Source organism: Cryptomeria japonica, chromosome 10 (genome assembly GCF_030272615.1).
Source record: "Cryptomeria japonica chromosome 10, Sugi_1.0, whole genome shotgun sequence".
In the NCBI taxonomy this organism is placed as follows: domain Eukaryota; kingdom Viridiplantae; phylum Streptophyta; class Pinopsida; order Cupressales; family Cupressaceae; genus Cryptomeria; species Cryptomeria japonica.
The window spans coordinates 534,478,458-534,500,903 of record NC_081414.1 but is presented as its reverse complement, the minus strand read 5'-3'; positions in this window follow the sequence as shown (position 1 = coordinate 534,500,903).

Below are 22,446 nucleotides of genomic sequence, written 5' to 3'. Positions count from 1 at the left end.
TAAAATTGTGACACTTGCAATTTCGACTGCATTTGGGTCTTCACGATGGCGGCGCAACGTTGAACCTAAATGGAGACCCCGAAACCTACTTGTGATATCAAAAACTGCATATTTCTGCACCTTGGCCTGATCCTTCCTTGCACCCTGCTATCCCGAGAGGTGGGACCATGGCGCCCAGCACCTTGGTCCTTCAAGACCATGGCACCCAGCGCCCTGGTCCCTGGTCCTATTTTGGGCCCGGTCTCTTGTTGGGCATCGGGTCTTTAAGTTTGCAATTCGGAAAATAATGCTTCTAGGTCAGCCTAAGGTCGAAAAAATCAGTCTCTCAACCCTAATTGACAAGTATATAAACTACTTTTCCTCTCCTAGAAAGGGAGGAAGAAAATAAGCAAGGGCAAGGTGCGGAAGCGATATTCAAACATTCAAACATTCAAGCATTCAAGCATTCCTTCAAGCAATTGAGTATTCTAAGTCTCCATTCAAGGCTAAGTGTTGCATTCAAAACAAGGATTCAACCATTGAAGAGGAGATCACTTACAACATATAACATACAACATTCATTACACCTTCACATGTAAGAATACAAACATTCTTACAACAAGGTATCAGTACTTGTTTACATTACAAACATTTACATTTACAACATTCTCATTTCTTGGTTAATTCCAAAACTGGGGTTTGACCTAAAGGCAAACCCCTAATCCCTAACCCCCCAATCATCCTCTCTTTTCTGTGTGTAGGTTGCAGGTACGCGACTATAATTGAAGATCTGGAATCCTTGTGCAGAGACGAATAGATCCACCTTCGTTTCACGGATTTTTCAGAGGACCATGTGCACTCCGGGCACCATCGTCCTATCAAATTTTGCTCAAATTTGCAGAACAACATCGTCTCAACATTTTACTGCTAATTTCAGGTCCGTAGCTTCATCCTATGTCCCTATCTCTATTTATAGGTGAATCTTTCTTACTTTACATGCATTCCTAGTTCAATCATTCTATCTACATTCTTTACAAAAGAGGGTATCCTTGAAGTCTTAACCCTTGAAACTCATTTAGAATCCAGTCTTGCATTGTGTGAGATTGGATCTTGTGGGTTTCAACCCCTCTTTTGAATGTAAAGTCTCTCCCAAGTGAAAACTGTCAACCCTAGTGACCCTCCTTTCTCTCTCCTTGGAGTGGAGTGGGGGGAACACCTAGTGTTCAATTTTTTCGCTTTACATTTTGGTGAACCTGATGTGAACATCCTAATTTTGATTATTCATGGTTAGATCTAAAAAAAAATTTTGCTTCCTTAATTACATTTCCATGTTTGATCTTTTGCAAATTTTAAGAGGTTAATTGCATAAAAACCCTAAAATTTTCTTTTTAGTAATTGAGCTTGTGAAATGTTTAATTGTTAATGCTTGTTTCAGATCTACCCTTCTATTACAAATTGTCAATTCATATTTCTGCTTTAATTCTGAAAATTAAGTGGTTAAGTGTCAAAACCCTAATTTTTAAAACCCTCTTGATTCAACCTTTGACTGATAATTTCACTAATCAAAACACCTCCAAATCGGCTGTAACTTTGGATTCCGCAACAAAATCACAATATCTCTCATCCTTGAAAATTTTGAAAAAAGTTGCGAGGACCGTGTGCACCCCGAGCGCCATCGTCCTCGACATTTTTTCTGAAATTTCAGGAGCTAGATCTTACTGTATTTTTCTGCTAAAATCTAGAGTTTTGGCTGATTTTATCAATTCTAACACTTTCAAAATTAAAGTCAAAGTTGGTCTAGTGATTGCTTGGATTAAGGCTTATAATCATTCAAAAATTGTTGAAATTAAAATTCATATCAAAACGGTGTTTCTTACAGTCCTATATCTGAAAAGTGTGTTGGCATTCATTCAAAATTTCAGTGTTTTATTCAAATTCTTGCAGTTTGTGACTTTTGAAATTAAGTGTTTAATTGCAACAACCTTGATTTCCATTTTCAAATTTGAATTTTTGCATGAAATAGAGTCAACTTTTAAATTTCAAAGCTTGCATTGCTTTCAGTATTCCCTCTAAAATCATAAAATTCAAAATTTCAGTTTCCCTCTCTTTTTCAAAATTCAAATTCTGCATTTTTCAACAATCTTGGTAGGGTTCAATTTTGAGATTGCAACTTTATTTTGGCCTATCTACAGATCGTAAAATCACTCAATTTTTTCAGATTAGCTTTAAAATCATCATAACTTTCATCCCTGAAAATTTCAAAAAAAGTTGCGAGGACCGTGTGCACTCCGTTCGCCACGGTCCCTGACATTTTTTTCGAAATTTCGGGAGATTGTCTTGATTGTATTTAACAGCTTAAATCTAGGAGATTGGCTGATTTTATTGAAATTTGCTACCTCTAAAATTCAAAATCTTCTCTCTCTCTTTAGTGCATGAGTTTTACAACAATAAGCCCTACTTACACTATTCCCGTTAGGCGAAGCCTTAGAATTAAGTCCTTCCAAGGTGTAATTACTGAGGAGATGGAACCTAATTTGAATGGCCTTTTTAACGAGGACACAGGTAATTCCTCTAATCCTCTTAATGATGAAGAAGCTCTCCATGAGGTTCCTGTAGAACAACTTTCAAAATTGGATAACCAATTTGATGATTTTCAACGATGGATGTCTCAAGAATACCTCAATAGTCAAGCTCTTTCATTAATTGAGGGTCTAAAATGTATGGTTCAAAGTGATAAGAATGGAATTGATATTTTGCATGGTATTGCACACATTGTGGATTCGAATGTGATGCCTATCAAGAGTTGTGCTGAAACTTTAGGTTATACACAACCTCCTACTCAAGTTAATCATTCTATTCCTTTGACAACTTCTATTGCTAGTATACCTAAATTTACATCAAACATAATGACTACTTCGATACAAGACATTCCACCTATGATCACCAGTCATGGGGGCAATCCTTCTTCTTCAATCAACCCTCTTCCTTCATTCAATCCAACTTCTTCATTCATTCCTTCAATGAGTGTCCCTATTACATCTCCACAAATGAACATGACGCAAGGGGGCAATTCATTTAACCATTCCATTCCTCCTTGTAGTGTTCCTCCTTTCCAATCATCTCCTATGACTAACTATCATAGTGTCCCACCATCTTACTCTCAATCAATACCTTCTTTCAATAACATAATACCTCCATCACAATCTAACACGTCTAATATGAACTCTTCAACTGAAGCGACCATTAACAATCTTGCACAAACTGTCTCTTCTTTACAGCAACAAATTGCCTCTATGAATCAATCTAAGTTTAGTGTGCCCACATTTGATGTTGTGAGCCCACTTTCTCTTGACATTGTTCAAGCTATCCCCCCTAAGCATGTTGAAATCCCGCAGTTGGAGCTTTATAATGGTAAGGGTGATCCTCTAACACATGTTAAGACCTTTCAAACAATATGTACCGATTTTGCTTATGACCAAAGATTGCTTGCAAAACTGTTTACTAGAACATTAAGAGATAAATCCCTACAATGGTATTGCTCGTTGCCTTCCTATTCTATTACTTCTTTCGAACAACTTGCAAATGCTTTTATTCAACAATTTCAAAACAATATAAGTCCTAAGGTTACTTTGATTGATTTAATGCATTGTAAACAAGGTGTTAAAGAAAAAGTGACTGATTTCATTGGTAGATATAAGCATTTGTATGCTCAAATTTCTTTTCTAGTACCTAACAATGATATTCAAAGAATATTTATTTCTAATATACAAAAAGATATTAGAGAAAAACTTTTGTGTTCTGAGTTTACTTCTTTCCAACAGTTGTGTGCAACTCTTCACGATTATCAACTGACTGTGAGTCAAATGGAACAAGCAAATCCTATGGCTCTGAGTGATAAGGGTGATAGTAGTCAACAACCATTTGGGAAGTTTAAACCGAACAGAGAGGTCATTAAGTTCAATGAAAACATCATCAACAACAATGTGAATGCAGCATCAGGTGTACCTCCTATTTCTAAGTTTTTCAAGAAAGAAAGAAAGTTTACTCCTTTGAATGAATCATTGCATAGTATTATGAATAAATTATTGGAACAAAATGTTCTTACTCTCCCTCCTATAAGGAAAATAGATCCTGCAAAGATTAATTCACCCTATTTTGATAACAAATCTTTTTGTCAATTTCATCGTCAACCTGGGCATGATACTGAAAAATGTTTTTCTTTAAAGGGTAAAATTCAAGATTTGATTGATAATAATACTATCTCTATTTCTGGTGTGAATGATAAAGGCAACACATTTGTAGCTCCTCCTAACCAAAATCTTAAGATTTTTACTGATCCATTACCTTCTCATACCTCTAATGTGATTGATACTAATGATTCCTCTGTCTCACCTGATGATCTTGTGTCTGTGACTCTGAATGTGATTAACTTTGTAGAGCAGCAGAAAATCCCTAAAGAACCTTCCATCACATTTGATTCCAGTGAAACTATCAGGGCACCTGATGGTCCTTTATATATAGTTGCAAAATTCAAGAATACACCTTGTTGTGGAGTGCTTATTGATCCTTCTTGCATGGTTAATGTCATTACTGAAGAATTTCTTTTTACTTTGCAATTGAATCAAGCGATCTATGATGAAACAAATGTGGTTTTGAAACTATTTGATGCATTTTCTTCTCCTGTAGTTGGTTCTATTACATTACCTATTGAGGTCCATAACAAATCCCTTGATGTCAACTTTGCTATTATTCCATCATCCGAACAATTTCGTGTGAAGCTAGGCTATCCTTGGCTATCTTTCATGAAAGCTATTGCTTCTCCTATTCACAAGTGTTTGAAATTTCCCCATAATGGTGAAGTTGTTACTATCAATCATAGTCTCTTTAAACCAGCTGAAAGAACTTCTAGTGTTCCTATTGATTATTTTTGGCCTAAACAATTTCAATCTCTCCCACCGCGGAGTGATTGTCTTTTCAAATCTTATCAAAAGTGGAAAAAAGATATGATCCTATCTCTAAGTGAACCTAGAGCACCCAAACTTGATATTCCTATCATTCTTGAGAAGGAAGTTCTTCCTTTGAAAGATAAAACTAATGTCTTTCCTCAAGAAGATTCTCAACCCATCCATATGAATGTAACTATGCCTATATCTAATAAACTTCCTAAAAGTAGACCTATACCTCCTCATCATGATGGACTTGGTCTCCTTCCTAAACCAAATATTCCTCCTTTATATGGAGCAGTTCCTCCTCCTTCCTCTTATAGAGAGAAGAGACCTTCCTCTTCTCCTATTATTCAACCTAAGAGACCACAACCTAAACACCCAAGCGATAAGGATGAGAACATTCCTCCTCCTCACTCTTCTCAACTTCCTACTAAGACTAGACAAAATCGTTCTGCACGTGAATGCCGACGAAAGCATCGTCTTAGAGCTCAGGCAGCTGCTTCTCAAACTTTGCAATCCCCAAAAACACCTTCAGCTAGTATTATTCCATTTTCTCCTCAGCTGAAAATTGAGCCAAATCCTCCTAAACATAAGATGCATGATGGTCTTGATCCTGTGCGAGTTAAAGATCCTATTTTTATAAATCTTGATGATGATATAGATGAAAATGTTATTCATGATGAAAATGTTACTCTTCTTGCTTCTGATAGTGAGTATGAATATGTTGATGTTGATAACCATTTATCTAACGAATTTTCTAAAGCACTTATCCTAGCTCCTAGACAAGAACAACGTGGCTTGGAACATGAACATAGCCCTTGTTTGGATCCTGTGATAGCTCCATCTGTTGTGTTGGATGTTCCTCCTCTAGCGTGTTTCCTGCCTTCCCGAAATATTGATCATCAAGATCGGGGGGTGGATGATGTGCTAGACTAGTTTCATTAGCATAGCAGACTCTCTCCTCCTCTCTTGATCTCTTTTGTTACTTCTTCTATGTGTTACTCTCATTCTTCTATTTTGTTGTCCTTAGTGTTGTCTACTTGAGGACGATGCAAAGCATTGAGATCTTTTGGTCTCTCTCATGTTGACTCAAAAGACACATGTGTTCCCTTCTTTTAGGTGACCTTCCTTGATTGGGGAATGAAGAACAATTATGCATACATACATATGATATACATGAATTATCATACAGCATACTGACCTCGAGGAAAGCGAAGTCACCTTGTGCTTTGTGTTTTGTGTCTATTATCCTTGGACTTATCTCACACTTGGGGGCTAAATCCTTGTGATAACGTGCTCCTTTCCCTTCTCATTTCTTATGTATCACTACCTTAAAGCAATGACATCCGATGAGGCATGTACGATCGCTTTAACATAGGGGGGCATACACCCTATTCATATCTCTTCAAGATACTTGAAAATTTCTTGGCAAATTTAGCTTTGCCTTGAAAATTTTTGGTATTTTTCTTGCATGACTCATAGTGAGGGAACCTTACTACTAACAGTCATGGTTCTCCCTCGTGATCTTCCCTTTTACTTTGTCAATCAAATTCGTAAGATCCTTAGTCCACTAGGGGCTTGGTGTATCTTGCCTCCTTGACATCGTGAAAGTTTTTCAATGTTGTTTCCTTGTACTTTACTCGAAGTATGGGCGTACGCTTATACTCCCGCTAAAGTGGGGGCTAAATATAGCATCCTAAAATTGTGACACTTGCAATTTCGACTGCATTTGGGTCTTCACGATGGCGGCGCAATGTTGAACTTGAATGGAGACCCCGAAACCTACTTGTGACATCAAAAACTGCATATTTCTGCACCTTGGCCTGATCCTTCCTTGCACCCTGCTATCCCGGGAGGTGGGACCATGGTGCCCAGTGCCCTGGTCCCTGGTCCTATTTTGGGCCCGGTCTCTTGTTGGGCATCGGGTCTTTAAGTTTGCAATTCAGAAAATAATGCTTCTAGGTCGGCCTAAGGTCGGAAAAATTAGTCTCTCAACCCTAATTGACAAGTATATAAACTACTTTTCCTCTCCTAGAAAGGGAGGAAGAAAATAAGAAAGGGCAAGGCGCGGAAGCGATATTCAAACATTCAAACATTCAAGCATTCAAGCATTCCTTCAAGCAATTGAGTATTCTAAGTCTCCATTCAAGGCTAAGTGTTGCATTCAAAACAAGGATTCAACCATTGAAGAGGAGATCACTTACAACATATAACATACAACATTCATTACACCTTCGCATGTAAGAATACAAACATTCTTACAACAAGGTATCAGTACTTGTTTACATTACAAACATTTACATTTACAACATTCTCATTTCTTGGTTAATTCCAAAACTGGGGTTTGACCTAAAGGCAAACCCCTAATCCCTAACCCCCCAATCATCCTCTCTTTTTTGTGTGTAGGTTGCAGGTACGTGGCTATAATTGAAGATCTGGAATCCTTGTGCAGAGACGAACAGATCCACCTTCGTTTCACGGATTTTTCGGAGGACCGTGTGCACTTCGAGCGCCATTGTCGTGTCAACTTTCGCTCAAATTTGCAGAACAGCATCATCTCGACATTTTACTGCTAATTTCAGGTCCGTAGCTTCATCCTGTGTCCCTATCTCCGTTTATAGGTGAATCTTTCTTACTTTACATGCATTCCTAGTTCAATCATTCTATCTACATTCTTTACAAAAGAGGGTATCCTTGATGTCTTAACCCTTGAAACTCATTTAGAATCCAGTCTTGCATTGTGTGAGATTGGATCTTGTGGGTTTCAACCCCTCTTTTGAATGTAAAGTCTCTCCCAAGTGAAAACTGTCAACCCTAGTGACCCTCCTTTCTCTCTCCTTGGAGTGGAGTGGGGGGAACAACTAGGGTTCGATTTTTCCGCTTTACAGTATTATAGTATTATGCATAGGTTTCTTTTAGCAGTTCTTCAATATGATACTGAAAAAATAAAAATAAAAAGTGAAAAAGAAAAAAGCAAAAAGAAAAATAAAAAAAAAAGATAAAAAATAGTAAAGAAAAATCATTTGCCCTCTAGTGAAAACATGGCAACAAGTACTTTGGGAAAGTACCAAGGTGAAAACCTAGCAAACAGGCACTATGTGTAGCAAGGTCATTGCTCCACCATCTATCATGATTCCCTTTGTACATAGCACAAAGTTTTATCATGCCCATCCATTTTGATTTGACCCAGTGTCCTTCTCCAGGCTTGCGATTGGTCAGCATCAATGTCTTTCTCGGTTGATTGCCAATCCTTATATATATGTTTTCTCTCCTGGTCATTATACATATTCTAGACCTCACTTGAGGAAAAATCCCTTGTCATGATCAATTGATGGAGTTATCGTAGTGAACAACGCAGAGGCTACGACATGTACAAAAATTTTAAAGTCCTGAAAAAATCTCTAAAAATCAAATAAAGTCTTGAAAAAATCCTAAAAATCAAATAATGTCCTAAAATAATCAAAAAAAGATAAAAGAAAAAATGTCCTAAAACAACACAAAAAAATTGTAAAATGTCCTGAAATAATCTAAAAACATTCAAAAAATGTCTTAAAATGATTAAAAAACATTCAAAAAAATCCTAAATTAACACAAAAAAAAATCAAATATATCTTGAAAAACCCTAAAAATTGGAAAACATAAAAAAATCTAAAACAAAACACTTTCATTTTATTTCGCCAATAAACTATCTCCTTTGTACATAGACATACATTTGAGTGGACATCAAATAGAAAACACAATAAAACATTGTTCTTAACAAATCATGCATTAACGGATGAACTGAGCAAATAATCAATCTTTCAAACTGATCAAAGTTGTCCTATCAATCAAAATGACATCAACATTATCACGGGTCTTATACAGGGTGTAGTATACTCGAAACTTGACCGTGTCCTATCTTAGATGAGGTACTGCATTCCCTGAAACCAGACAATATAATTGTCCTTTAAACACAACATTCTCACTTTTGGTAATGAAGATTAGGATGTTTGTTTGACTTGTTTGAACTTGTGAATCTTATCTTTCTTTGATTTATTTTTGATCGTGTTCCTATGCTACTCAATGATGCCATAGAGTGATTTAGAGTGGTCGGGCTGGTTCATGGTCATTTTTGTTTTGTTTTCTATTTACAAAGTATTTCATAAATTTATGGGGCATGTATGTCTCGAGTGTCTATGATAAGTATGTTCCCTTTATGAATGTTGCACATACCTCGACCCTTGACACATGTATTGTCTTAGGCTATTTTTTTACTCACTCCTAGTCTGTAATGTGTCTGTTTTATACAAAGGGATTATATTATCACCTTGGCCTTCATTGCCATGGTGCATTTCATCTGTTTTGCCATATTAAATAAAGGCTCTCATTCAATAATGTGCACTTGTAAAGGAAAGGTTTCTTTGTTGGTATTTTGGTATGGTTTTGTCATTGATGTCAACACCTAATAAAACACTAGCACTTTGGAGATCCAGCAACATTCATCGGCAAGCAAGTAACTATTGCACAGTTACTGGTATATAGTTTACTGATAGGATATAATAATCACTGACAATTGGAATGATATGGAAGACACTTCGTAATCTCGAAGACATCATGTGGACACTTTGTTTTGAAGAATTAATCATTGGTATATTCATATTTGCATATTTTCTTTTACCGATAAATAGGTCCAGGGTTGCACCGGCAGGCTTATCTTTTCCAGATCAGCATGGCATGCTATGGAGATGATTTATTATTGTTCTAAAATGCATTAAGCCAACATGTTTAATCGGTTATTGCATCAGATATTATATTATTTGTAAAAAGTCTTTATTGTAATATCTTGTAGAGCCAACCTACTAAAATTGGTCTTAGGTTATGGTATAAATGTAAGATCTTATTTGTAATATTGAATGTGGAATGCGAAAAAGAATTGTGAGAAGGTATATGCGAGATTAAGCTGAGGTATACATGAAGACATCATTTGAAGGTGAAGCTAGGTTTTTGTAGAAGCATATCAGCATTACACCGGTACTAAATCTAGCATATGAAGATGCTATTTTGTGCAATACATTCTTATTGGATTTAACTATCCAACTGTAGTTAGTGTGACTCCCATTTTGTGATTGAGCAGTGAGCTCTAGACTGTTGGCCTTTCTGCATGTGCGGACCCCATTTATGTGCACTTACTATCTGCAGTAGTATCATCTAATTATGGGTAAGGTTTCCCATCATGGTTTTTCCCCTTATAGGGTTTCCACATAAAAATATTGGTGTTATGTGTTGTGGATAGCTTTATGTTTATGTTTCATGCATTAATCTTTACCGGTACAACAATTAATTGTTAACACTGTCTACCAGCATACTTAACTGGTTTACCGGTATTAAGCATTAAGTTGGTTAAGTTGTTTTGGTTTGAATTTATTAGACAATTGATTCACCCCCCCCCCTCTCAGTTGTCTCTAGGACCTAACAATTGGTAACAGAGCCTAGTCCTCTTTTGCAAAAGTTTAACAACTTGAGGAGATCCAATGACTACTAATTATTTCAGGAAGGACAGTCCTAAGCTTGATGGAACCAACTATGGGATATGGAAGATCAGGATGGAGACACATCTGAATTGCATTGGTAAAAACATCTGGGAAGTTACAAAGAATGGCTATACTACTATTGTAGCTGGTCAGACTGCTTCAACTACCTTAGCTAAAGATGAGGAGAATGATTGCAAAGGAAGAGAAGCACTTTTGAGCGCTTTATCAGATCAACAAATCATGGGATTATCAGATAGGTCTACTGCTAAAGATATTTGGGATCATTTGGAAACACTGAATGAAGGAGATTCCACAGTCAAGATTGCAAAACTTGAAAGCTTCCGAGTCAGGTATGAACATCTGAAAAATGGAAGAAGATGAAAGGATTTATGCTTTTATGGAAAGAGTAAATGAAATTATTTTGGGTATTAAATGTTGTGGAGGCACCTTGAGTGAGGATGAAATTGTTTCAAAAATATTAAGAGGATTGCCACCAACATATAAAATGAAGGTTACTGCTATAAATGAGTTGAGAACAATTCCTAATACATCAGTAACTAGGGATACATTGATTGGAAAACTTTCAACTTTTGAAATTGAGGAATTTGGTCCTGTTACTACTATAAAGACAGATTTGGCCTTTAGAGCATCAACATCATCTGCTCCATCATTTGATAAATTAGATTGGAAAGCCTTTTATGCAAGAGAACTTGAAGAAACTAGGAAGGAGAATGAAAAACTTGAAGAACTTGAAGCACTATTTGCAAGGAAAATGCCAAAAGGTCCAGTTGGAAGTAAGTATGAAGGTAAAGCACCCTTTAAATGTTTTAACTGCAATAAGATTGGTCATATGGCTTTGAGATGCCCTGATAGACATTCTAGACTAAGAGAAGAAGCTAGAAGAACATACAAGCCTAATCCTGAATATCAGAGATACAGATTTAAGAAGAACAAAGATAAATCTTGCTACATTGTTGATGAAGGTGTGACTGATGATTCTGATGAGGATCTAGAAGACAATGGATGGGTTTTTGTTGCTATAATAGAAGATCAACCGACACCTACTGCTCAACTAGTAGAACAAGCCCTAGCAGCTAAAGTTGAAGTAAAGGATGAATGGATCATTGACTCAGGATGCTCACATCATATGATAGGAGACAAAGGTAAATTCTTGAACTTTCAAGAATACAATGGAGGCTTAGTAAGATTTGGAGATGACAAAGCCTATTCAATAAAAGGTAAGGGTACAATATCTCTTGATGGTAAGCATAACACTGACAATGTCTACTATGTTGAAGGATTAAAGCATAATCTTTTAAGTGTTGGTCAATTGGTTGAGAAAGGATTTCAGTTACAATTTAATAATGGAAAATGCAAAATCATGAATAGAACTGGTTTGGAAATAGCAACTGGTAATCATACTAGAGGTAATATCTTTCATTTGAATAACAGTGAAAAGGCATGCTTGATTGCACATATAGATGAAAGTTGGTTATGGCATAAGAGACTATGTCATGTAAACTTTGATTGCATGGTAAAGATTAGTACTTCTAAGGTAGTTAGAGATCTACCTCAAATTGTGAAACCTCAGAATACAATATGTAAGGAATGTCAATTTGGAAAAAAAGTTAGAGCTAGTTTCAAAAGTATTTCAGAAAAATCCAATAATGCTCTTGATTTGATTCACACTGATTTATGTGGTCCAGCTAGAACTAAAAGCTTACAAGGTGATAGATATTTCATGCTAATTATTGATGATTATTCTAGAATGTGTTGGGTTACTTTTCTTAGAGAAAAATCAGAAGCACTTGGAAAGTTCAAACTGTTCAAAGCAATGGTTGAAAATGAAACCGGTAAGAAAATTAGATGTTTAAGATCAGATCAAGGAGGAGAATTCACATCTAAGGACTTTAATACATTATGTGAAGTGAATGGAATCAGAAGACAGCTATCAACACCTCAGACACCACAACAGAATGGAGTTGTTGAAAGGTAAAACAAAACTATCTTGGATGCAGCAAGAAGTATGTTATCTAAAGCAAATTTACCACATGTATATTGGAGAGAAGCAGTCAGCACAATGGTCTATACATTCAACAAAGTTTACATCAAAGGTGAAACTGGTAAGACCCCTCATGAACTATGGTTTGGTAATACTCCTACTCTTAAGTATTTCAAAAATTTTGGAAGTAAATGTTATATTAGAAGAGATGAGTATATTGGAAAATTTGATCCTAGAAGTGATGAAGGAATATTTCTTGGTTATTCATCTAAGAGCAAGGCATATAGATGTTTTAATAAGAGATTGTAGAAAATTGTTGAGAGTACAAATGTAAAGATTGATGAGCAATTCAGAGGAACTTCAAGGTATATAGACTCTGAACTGGCAACAGAAATTGTGACAAATGAACCTACACTAAATTCACTGGTACAAAATGAAGATCCAGTTACCCCGGCACCATCAAAGGATTCCACAGTAATTGAAGAACAACAACAAACTAAGACACCCCAGTATGTAAAATTGAATCATTCTGAAGATCAGATAATTGGAAAAAAATTTAAAGGAGTTATGACAAGAGGAAGATTGTCAAATGAAGAGGTATGTCTTATTTCTCAAATTGAACCATCATTTGTTAATGAGGCATGTGAAGATAAATTTTGGATTAAAGCTATGGAAGAAGAATTAGAATAGATTGAGAAAAATAATACTTGGACATTAGCTCCCTGGCCTAAAGATAAAAATGTAATTGGAACCAAATGGGTATTTAGAAACAAACTTAATGAAGATGGTAAGGTTGTCAGAAATAAAGCGAGACTAGTGTGTAAGGGATATTCTCAGAAAGAAGGAGTTGATTATAGTGAAACTTTTGCACTGGTAACTAGAATTGAGGCAGTCAGATTATTCTTGGCCTTTGCAGCTCACAAGAACTACAAAGTTTATCAAATGGATATTAAATGTGCATTCTTGAATGGAGATCTTGAAGAGGAAGTCTATACTGAACAACTTGATGGATTTTCTTTGACAGATAACAATGATATGGTTTGCAGGTTAAGAAAAGCTTTATATGGATTAAAACAAGCCCCAAGAGCTTGGTATGCAAGGTTGGATAAGTATCTTTTAAAGATTGGTTTTACTAAAGGAAATGCAGACAACAATTTATATTACAAAATAACTAATGATGACATCTTGATTATAGAAGTATTCGTTGATGATATAATCTTTGGAGGAGAAGATGGATTATGTAAAGAATTTTCTATTAAAATGCAACAAGAATTTGAAATGTCTATGATTGGAGAAATAAAATTCTTTTTAGGATTACAGATTTCACAGACTGACAAAGGTATATTTTTGAGTCAATCCAAGTACTTGAAAGAGTTACTAAAGAAATTTGGGATGGAGAACTCTAAATCAGTAAGCACACCTATGACTACAAATGACAAATTATCTCAAAGGGATGAATCTACACCTATTAATCTAACTAGATACAAATCTATGATAGGAGGTTTACTGTATTTGACACAAACCAGACCTGATATTATGAATGCGGTATGTATTGTTTCTAGATTTCAAAGTAATCCTAGAGAAAATCATGAATCAACAGTAAAAAAGATTTTCCGGTACTTACAAGGCACTGTAAATCTTGGATTATGGTATCCTAGAGATGAAAATTTTGATCTATGTGCATACACAGATGCAAATTGGGCAGGAGATGTGGATGATAGAAAAAGCACCACCAGTGGAGCATTCTTTCTTGGAAAGAGATTAGTTTCTTGGTTGAGTAAGAAATAGAGTTGTACATCTTTATCAATAGCAAAATCAAAATATGTTGCAGCAGCAACTAACTGTACACAGGTACTATGGCTTAAGCAAATGTTGAAAGACATAAAGGTAAAATGCAAGGAACCTATTACTTTATATTGTGATAACACTATAGCAATTGATATATCTAAGAATCCGATATTACATTCTAAAAGAAAACATTTTTCTATCAAACTAATTTTTCTAAGGGAAAAAGTTGAAGAAAAGGAGATAAAACTGGTTTATGTGAATACTAAAGAACAGCTTGCAGATATTTTCACAAAACCTTTGCCTAAGGAGACTTTTGAATATCTTAGAGATCATCTTGGAGTCATACCACCACCAGTAGAGACTTAGACAGTTGATGATTGTCATCAACCAGCGGAAGTAAAAGACAAATCTTTTACTCCGGTCTTTGATGAGCAAGCTACTTCTCAGGGGGAGTAGTTGGTATATTGAATTGATTGGTATTTTGTATATGAACTTGATTTTTGTAACTTTGGTATTTGATGTCAAAGGGGGAGAGATATCTATGGAAAAACACATTATCTTTTAAGGAGAGTTTGGTATTGAAAATCTTTGATAACACATGTTGCTCCCAGGGGGAGAGATTGTTGGTTTTTGGTATTTGGCATTTCTGTTTTGGCACTTTGATGGTTTTTCCATCTTGTGTTTCCATCAATGCCAAAGGGGGAGATTGTTGGTATTTTGGTATGGTTTTGTCATTGATGTCAACACCTACTAAAACACTAGCACTTTGGAGATCGATCCAGTAGCATTCACCAGCAAGCAAGTAACTATTGCACAGTTACTGGTATATAGTTCACCGACAGGATATAATGATCACCGACACTTGGAATGATATGGAAGACACTTGGTAATGTCAAAGACATCATGTGGACACTTTGTTTTGAAGAATTAATCATTGGTATATTCATATTTGCATATTTTCTTTTACCGGTAAATAGGTCCAGGGTTACCTAGGGTTACACCGGCAGACTTATCTTTTCTAGATCAGCATGGCATGCTATGGAGATGATTTATTATTGTTCTAAAATGCATTAAGCTGACATGTTTAATCGGTTATTGCATCGGATATTATATTATTTGTAAAAAGTCTTTACTGTAATATCTTGTAGAGCCGACCTACTAAAATTGGTCTTAGGTTATGTTATAAATGTAAGATCTTATTTGTAAGATTGAATGTGGAATGCAAAAGAGAATTGTGAGAAGGTATATGCAAGATTAAGCTGAGGTATACATGAAGAAATCATTTGAAGGTGAAGTTAGGTTTTTGTAGAAGCATATTAGCATTACACCAGTACTGAATCCAGAATATGAAGATGCTATTTTGTGCAGTACATTCTTATTGGATTTAACTATCCAACTATAGTCAGTGTGACTCCCATTTTGTGATTGAGCAGTGAGCTCTAGGCTATTGGCCTTTCTGCATGTGCAGACCCCATTTATGTACACTTACTATCTGCAGTAGTATCATCTAATTGTGGGTAAGGTTTCCCATCGTGGTTTTTCCTCTTACAGGGTTTCCACGTACAAATATTGGTGTTATGTGTTGTGGATAACTTTATGTTTATGTTTCATGCATTAATCTTTATCGGTATAGAAATTAACTGTTAACACTGTCTACTAGCATACTTAACTGGTTTACTGTTATTAAGCATTAAGTTGGTTAAGTTGTTTTGGTTTGAATTTATTAGACAATTGATTCAACCCCCCCCCCTCTCAGTTGTCTTCGGGACCTAACATTCTTCACCCTTTTTCTTTGTCTAATTTCCACTTACTAACATTTCTTCTATCAACCATTCAACTCTTTATCTCTAATTAATTAACTGTTCTCTTGTTCCCACATTTTTTCTAACATTTCTTCTCTTCTTTGAAAGATCATTCATTTCTTTCATACATAAAAAATCTCTCGAGGGGGCATCCCACCTCCGTCTCTCAATCTACTAGGACACGATCTTTTTAATTATTCTTTAAAACAATGCTCATAATTGCATTGTCTCAGAGAGGACAAAAATGTAGACACTCAAAATTGGTAGATGCTCAAAATATGTTGACATTGTGTCATTCCTCTGGTTTCAGTTCATTTCAAATCCAACCCTAATCGGTCTTGTTCATTAACATTTGGTCCTGAATCATTATGATTGTTATTTTATCATTTTAAAATCATTTGAATTAGTCTCATCTTGACAATTAGACTTAATTCCCTCTTTGTTGATAATTAATTAGTCATTAATTATCAACATCTTTATCAATCAATTTCAATCAATCCTCCATGACACATTATCTGCCTTTCAAGGCACTTTACCAATCGATCTTATCAGTCTCTTATCAAAATCATTATCAATCTTTGTCCTATTTTGTTGTCAACCTTAGTCAATTATTAATTTTTATGAATTATTAGCCAATCAATCATCACTATTAGGACCTAATTCAACAATTGGGTTGATATCTTAAATTGTTCAAATCATTTCCCCTAGTTTGATTAATTAAATAATTAATCAATCCCCTTTCTTACTAACATGTCCTCCCTTTTGAATAAATAAATAAATATTTATTTATTCTTTCACTTTTTTCTACAATTAATATTTTTTATATTAATTGGCTAATTTGAGTTATGAGTGGAATTAATAATTTTAAATTATTAATTCAACCTCATTCAAGTTTAAATGGAAGTTTCCATTTTTGTTTTGATTTAGTGCCTTTTTATCTTCACTTCTTATGGCAATTTCTCTTTTAATCCATCCTTGCACAAAATCTTGACCATTGGATTGAGTTGATCTTGTCCGTTCAATGTGATCTCAAAGTCTATAAATTGGGCTCTTGTTTCCTCATTTTGACATATTAGTACTTTGCATTTACGCTATCATTCTGTTGAATCCATATACTTTTAAATCTTCTAGTATTCTTGCCTATCACACTTTTTACCTTGCTTCATATAAGTTGCATAATGGATTGAGCCAACATACTATCATAATTAGAGGAGAAAGAAGGAGAAATGAGGCCTTTGTCAAAGGAGCTTGGATGGTTTGATTGTTCAATTTATTCATTTCATTTATTCTTTTTTGATGACCTTGTTGTGAGTGTGCCTAATTTTACATATTTATGTGTATTTTATTGCTACAACCATAATCACACACACATGCTTGCATGAACATTGATGTAACTTTTCTCCATAATGCTTGAAGGATGAAATTCAACCTTCAATCTCTAAAATATTCATGATGATGAATGATTCACATATGCATGAATGATACACATGGATTCTTATATTTCTTCTTCTACGTCTAAATTGAAATGATAAGATGTCTTTATATATGTTTCTCTAGATAAATTACCAATTAGGTTGACCCCCAAAAGTCAAGTATAGCCACAAGGACCAAATGTCATTAGGGATGTAGTGTCTCACCCTGACTCATACTCCTCCTTGCACATTTATAGATCTTATTGGCATAGCTTAGTTTATTTTATGATAATATTTAATGGTAAAATACTATGTGTTGTCTCTATTTACATTTCACATACTTAAAATAATACTTTTTATTGATGATCATGAAATGATGGATTTATACTAACGGTCTTTATAGGTACTTACTATGTTAAATGGATTATATGGGTTATGGATTTGATGTTGTTATGATTACACTAACCCTATTTCATGATTAAATTTGATGAGATGTTTATGAGATGTGTTTGACCATTGTATGGTTGTCTTTGTGATAGAGATGATGTCACATCACTCATTTCGAGCGGGATGTGTCATCGTGACTCTCCATCACTTGTTTTCTATATATGTTGTATTGTCGTCTTCTGGTTGCAGGATCTTGCAGGTACTAGCGATCGACTCCATCTGGCTTCACAGGTCTAAGTGTGTCTTTAATTTCAATGGTGTATGTAGTTCGAAGATGACATGAGTTCCCTTCACATACTCTAGGTATAAGTTGTTCATTGAGAGTTGTCAGTGTCTTAGCGTAATTCACCATGTCAGTTAGTAAGCTTTGTCTTCTTGGTGTTGTGAGTATGTTGGTAATCGTTGATTTATTTAATTATATTTAGATTAATTATTTGATCTTTAATGTGTGGTTCTATAGTTAATAATGTTTAATTTAATATTTTAAATTATTAGCTTTGGGCATTTAATTATTTGATAATTAATGTTTAATTATTTATTTAATATTTATTATTTAATCTTTATTGAGGTTTGATCATTTATTTGATATTTAGTTATTTAATTATTTATTCATTTATTGTTTATGGTTTAATTATTTATTTAGTATTTAATATTTATTTATTTATTATTGATTTATTGTTTAATAGTGCTTTTACATTTTTAATGGTGATAATATTTATTGGTGGCTTTTGATTTACTTATTAAGCTTTGGTTATTTTATATTTAATTATTTAGTCAAATTTTATTTTCTTAGCCTTGGTAATTTGTATTTAATTAAGTATTTGGTTTCTATTATTATTAGCACATAGTATTTAATAGGGCATGGCTATCATTGTGCATCGGTAATTAATACTTTTAATATTTTATTGCATCTCTCTACTTACTTGGTAAATAATATTTTATATAATTTTAGCTATTTCTCTTGTTACTAGAGTAAATAAGTCTTATATTATTCCCTACCTACCATTTATTCTAATTGGCTGTGAATGTATTGGGGAAATAAAATATAATATATGATGGGCTGGTAAAATATATTATAGAATAGAATATTTTTATTGGTTCTCGTGGAGGCTAGGCTTTTGACATTTTTCAATGGTTTGTATTTTCATTGCCGAGATGTTTTTGGGTGGCTTCTTTTGGAAAAAATTTCCTGCAATTTTCTTTGGCCCTTGTATTTTGGCTTGCATTTGGATTTTGCTGGAGCTTGGTTGATTGGCTTTTGGGTTGGATTTGGGAGCTCTTCTTCAACTTCATTCCATAACATGGGTTGCAGGTTGGAGATTCTTTTCCTTTTGTAATTTTTGGTTTTGCTTCACTATGTATGCTTTGTGTCTGCATTTTGTTTGCGGGAGATGGGATTGAATACATTTTATATCCTATAGTTTGAATAGTTATGGGAATTAAATATTGGGGAAGGAAATATATAGTATAAATATTTTATTATAGTTTATTGAAATATCATTTATGGTTTTCTGCACTGCACCATTCATGACACTGCGAGTTTTCCTTCCTCTCTGTAAATTAATTTTGGAGGAGTATTTGCTTGGCTGAGTGTGTATTTGAAAGTCTTTTATGGAGTGTGGAAGGCTAGAGTTGTTATCCTTTGATTTATTTGAAGTCCTTGTGAGTTCTTGAGTTGTTCTTTTGTGTTGCCGTGAGTGCAAAATGTTATCATAACTTGGTCTATTTGTTGAATTGATTTAATCTATTTATGCCCATTTATTCTTATGTTTTGGGTGACTCTGTTGGTCTTGGTTTCAGGATTTTCGGTTAAGTCTTAGTTTTAATCCTTGCTGCAAATCTTTGTAATTACTCTGTCAAATTTTGATAAATGTGCTAATAGTCTGTATGCGCTATTTTATAATGTGTATGCCCTGATTATACTAGTAAATGTGTTGTTATGAGATGTAATTGTGCCACTTGGTTAGGTGAATGCGCTATTCCTTTATAAATGTGTTGTTTAACTGCATAAATGCACCTTAGAATAGTGTGAATACATTCAACAGTATTATATATGCACTATTTAGTTTAATAAATGCGTTGCACTATCAAACAAATGCGTTGTACTATCCTGTTTGATGTTTTGGTCAATTTTTCCCAGTTTGTTTTGCTTCTTTCGATCTGATTTTTGTACCAAAGGCTTGATTGAGGTTTTTTGATAATTTCTAGAATTGTTCTTGATCTAATTGATGTATTTCAATCATTTTTATTCTTATTTGTCTTTCTATGTCATTGTGGATATATTGGTACTCTCTCCCATGTTGATAAGTCATGGTTGATGAGATGGTTATGTTGTTGTTTTGGACCAGCAAGTGAGTTGGCCTTGTTGTGGTATTATCTTCCATTTTAATGGCTGACTTAATGGCTTGTTGTTGGCCAAGAGGCTCATTTTGCATTATTTGTTGTTGTGGCCATGTGTATGTTGCAAGGAGTTTATATGGATGTATTTGGCTACATATGATGTTATGATTTAGATTTTCATGTTGGATTAGAGCCTCTTGTGATTTATTGTTTGGGCCATGTTAGGGGGAGTGGTCTTCCTTGTGATGACCAGGGTCTCAAGAGATAGGCTTGAATGAGGTTACTTGTAAGGATGCATGAAGTCTAGACTGTCAGGGCACATTGGGAGTTTACCATGATGTAAACAAGTGATAACATAATAATAATTAATGGGTTGGGTAAAATAATTTATTAAACAAGATAATGAATAGTAGATCCCCATGACTTGATCCTAGGGAGGATATTTTAGGATAGGCATGGAAAGGCCATTGCAATGGCAAGTCAATATCTCTTGGTCTCTCATAGGTTGAGATGGCTCCACATGTCCATTAGGCTTGCGCCTTATTTGTTATGTTGAGGATGACATATGATGACACTCCACCCCTACATGTGTCCCCTTGGTGATTTGTAATCTTGCCCTATTGATATGCAATTATGTCTTGTTGATTTGTACGCCTCTAGGATTTTCTTCTTGTGATGTTGTGGTTGGTTGTTTCTTGAGAGTCCCTGTTTAGTTAGTATCTTTGGTTAGAGGTACCAGCTTAGGTATAGAGTGTGTGTTGGGACCTTGTGTCATCTCCTAGCATGGGGGTTGGTTCCTATGGTTCCACATGGTTGGGTGGTTGATTATTTTTAGCCATTGGGATGTTCTCTTGGATTTTTTATGCTTGGATTCTTCTTCATGATGGATTATGGATAATTATTGTAGAAGATATATGTAATTGATATCATGGTTCATGTAATGTAATTATCTTGTAATAGTTGTAGACAAAATTATGTATAAATAATTATGCTCTTCATATGATGGAAATACTCATGTATTGGTAGATGTTATCCTAGGACTTGATTAGGATTTATGAAAGAAGACATTGAGATGTATTGTAACATATCTTGTAGTTTATGGACTAGTAGTATATTGGAGTCATTATAATGTTTTGTTGTAAATGGATATTTAATATGCATTTATTATGATGATGATATTAAATGAAATTTCTTTATGGATGGTTGTTATTCTTGTTTACAAATGTGAATGGGTAATTGATAGGATGGATGGTTAGCCTTAATGAAATAATATAGCTTGCCTTAGTTGATGTGGGATAAGTCTTTGACTCTAGTAAGAGAGTAATTGTGGATGCAACTTGCTGTATCATGTAATTGGATTTAATTTTTTTTATTGCTATTGCAATTATGGACTTTCTTTTGATACTGTGTATGCTATGATGTTAAGAAGGAATTATAAATGTGAATAGATCATCTTGCTAATAGGTAAACCATGATAGAGGAAACATATATGTTCATTTGAGAATTCAGATGTAAAAGAAATTAGGAATATTACATATTGGTGTTATAGAATGAAGCTAATAAGAAGTGATTAGATTTGTATAGTAATGGAATGCATATTATGCTAGATAGATAGTAAATGACTTACATATGATGTATGCCAAGAATTTGTATGGAGTAGAAATGGATTTATGTTGCTAGATGTTTTACAATTAATAAATGAATCTAAGGTTGAAAGATTATTGTGATGATGATAGTGTTCATGCTTAAGTAAAGGGATAAAGAGATATGTTTATTATTGTCATGCCCAAACTTTTGGGCAAAAACCCAAACAACAAATATTATTTTTGAAACACTTAATTATATGCAACCTATGCTCAATTAGATGTGACAACTTAAGAAGTTGTTCCAAGCGGAATCTTAAATTATAATAAAACATTTTTTCTAACATGAGCGATGAATAAAAAAAATTTATCTAGAATCCTTAGGTTTCTATAAAACTGCTAGATGACAAAGTTAGGATATTCCTAACATAACAAATTACGATAACTCCTATAATCAAATGGAACAAAATGATTTTATAAGGACAATAATAAATTCACATCGAATGTCCCTTTTATTACAGTTGCAAATTATAATACTTAATTAGATCGACTTCTACTAAATAGGCATTAATATAATTACTTGATTCAATAATAATTATTTATCTCCTAACAAGTTTCCTCCGTCCATGTTAATACA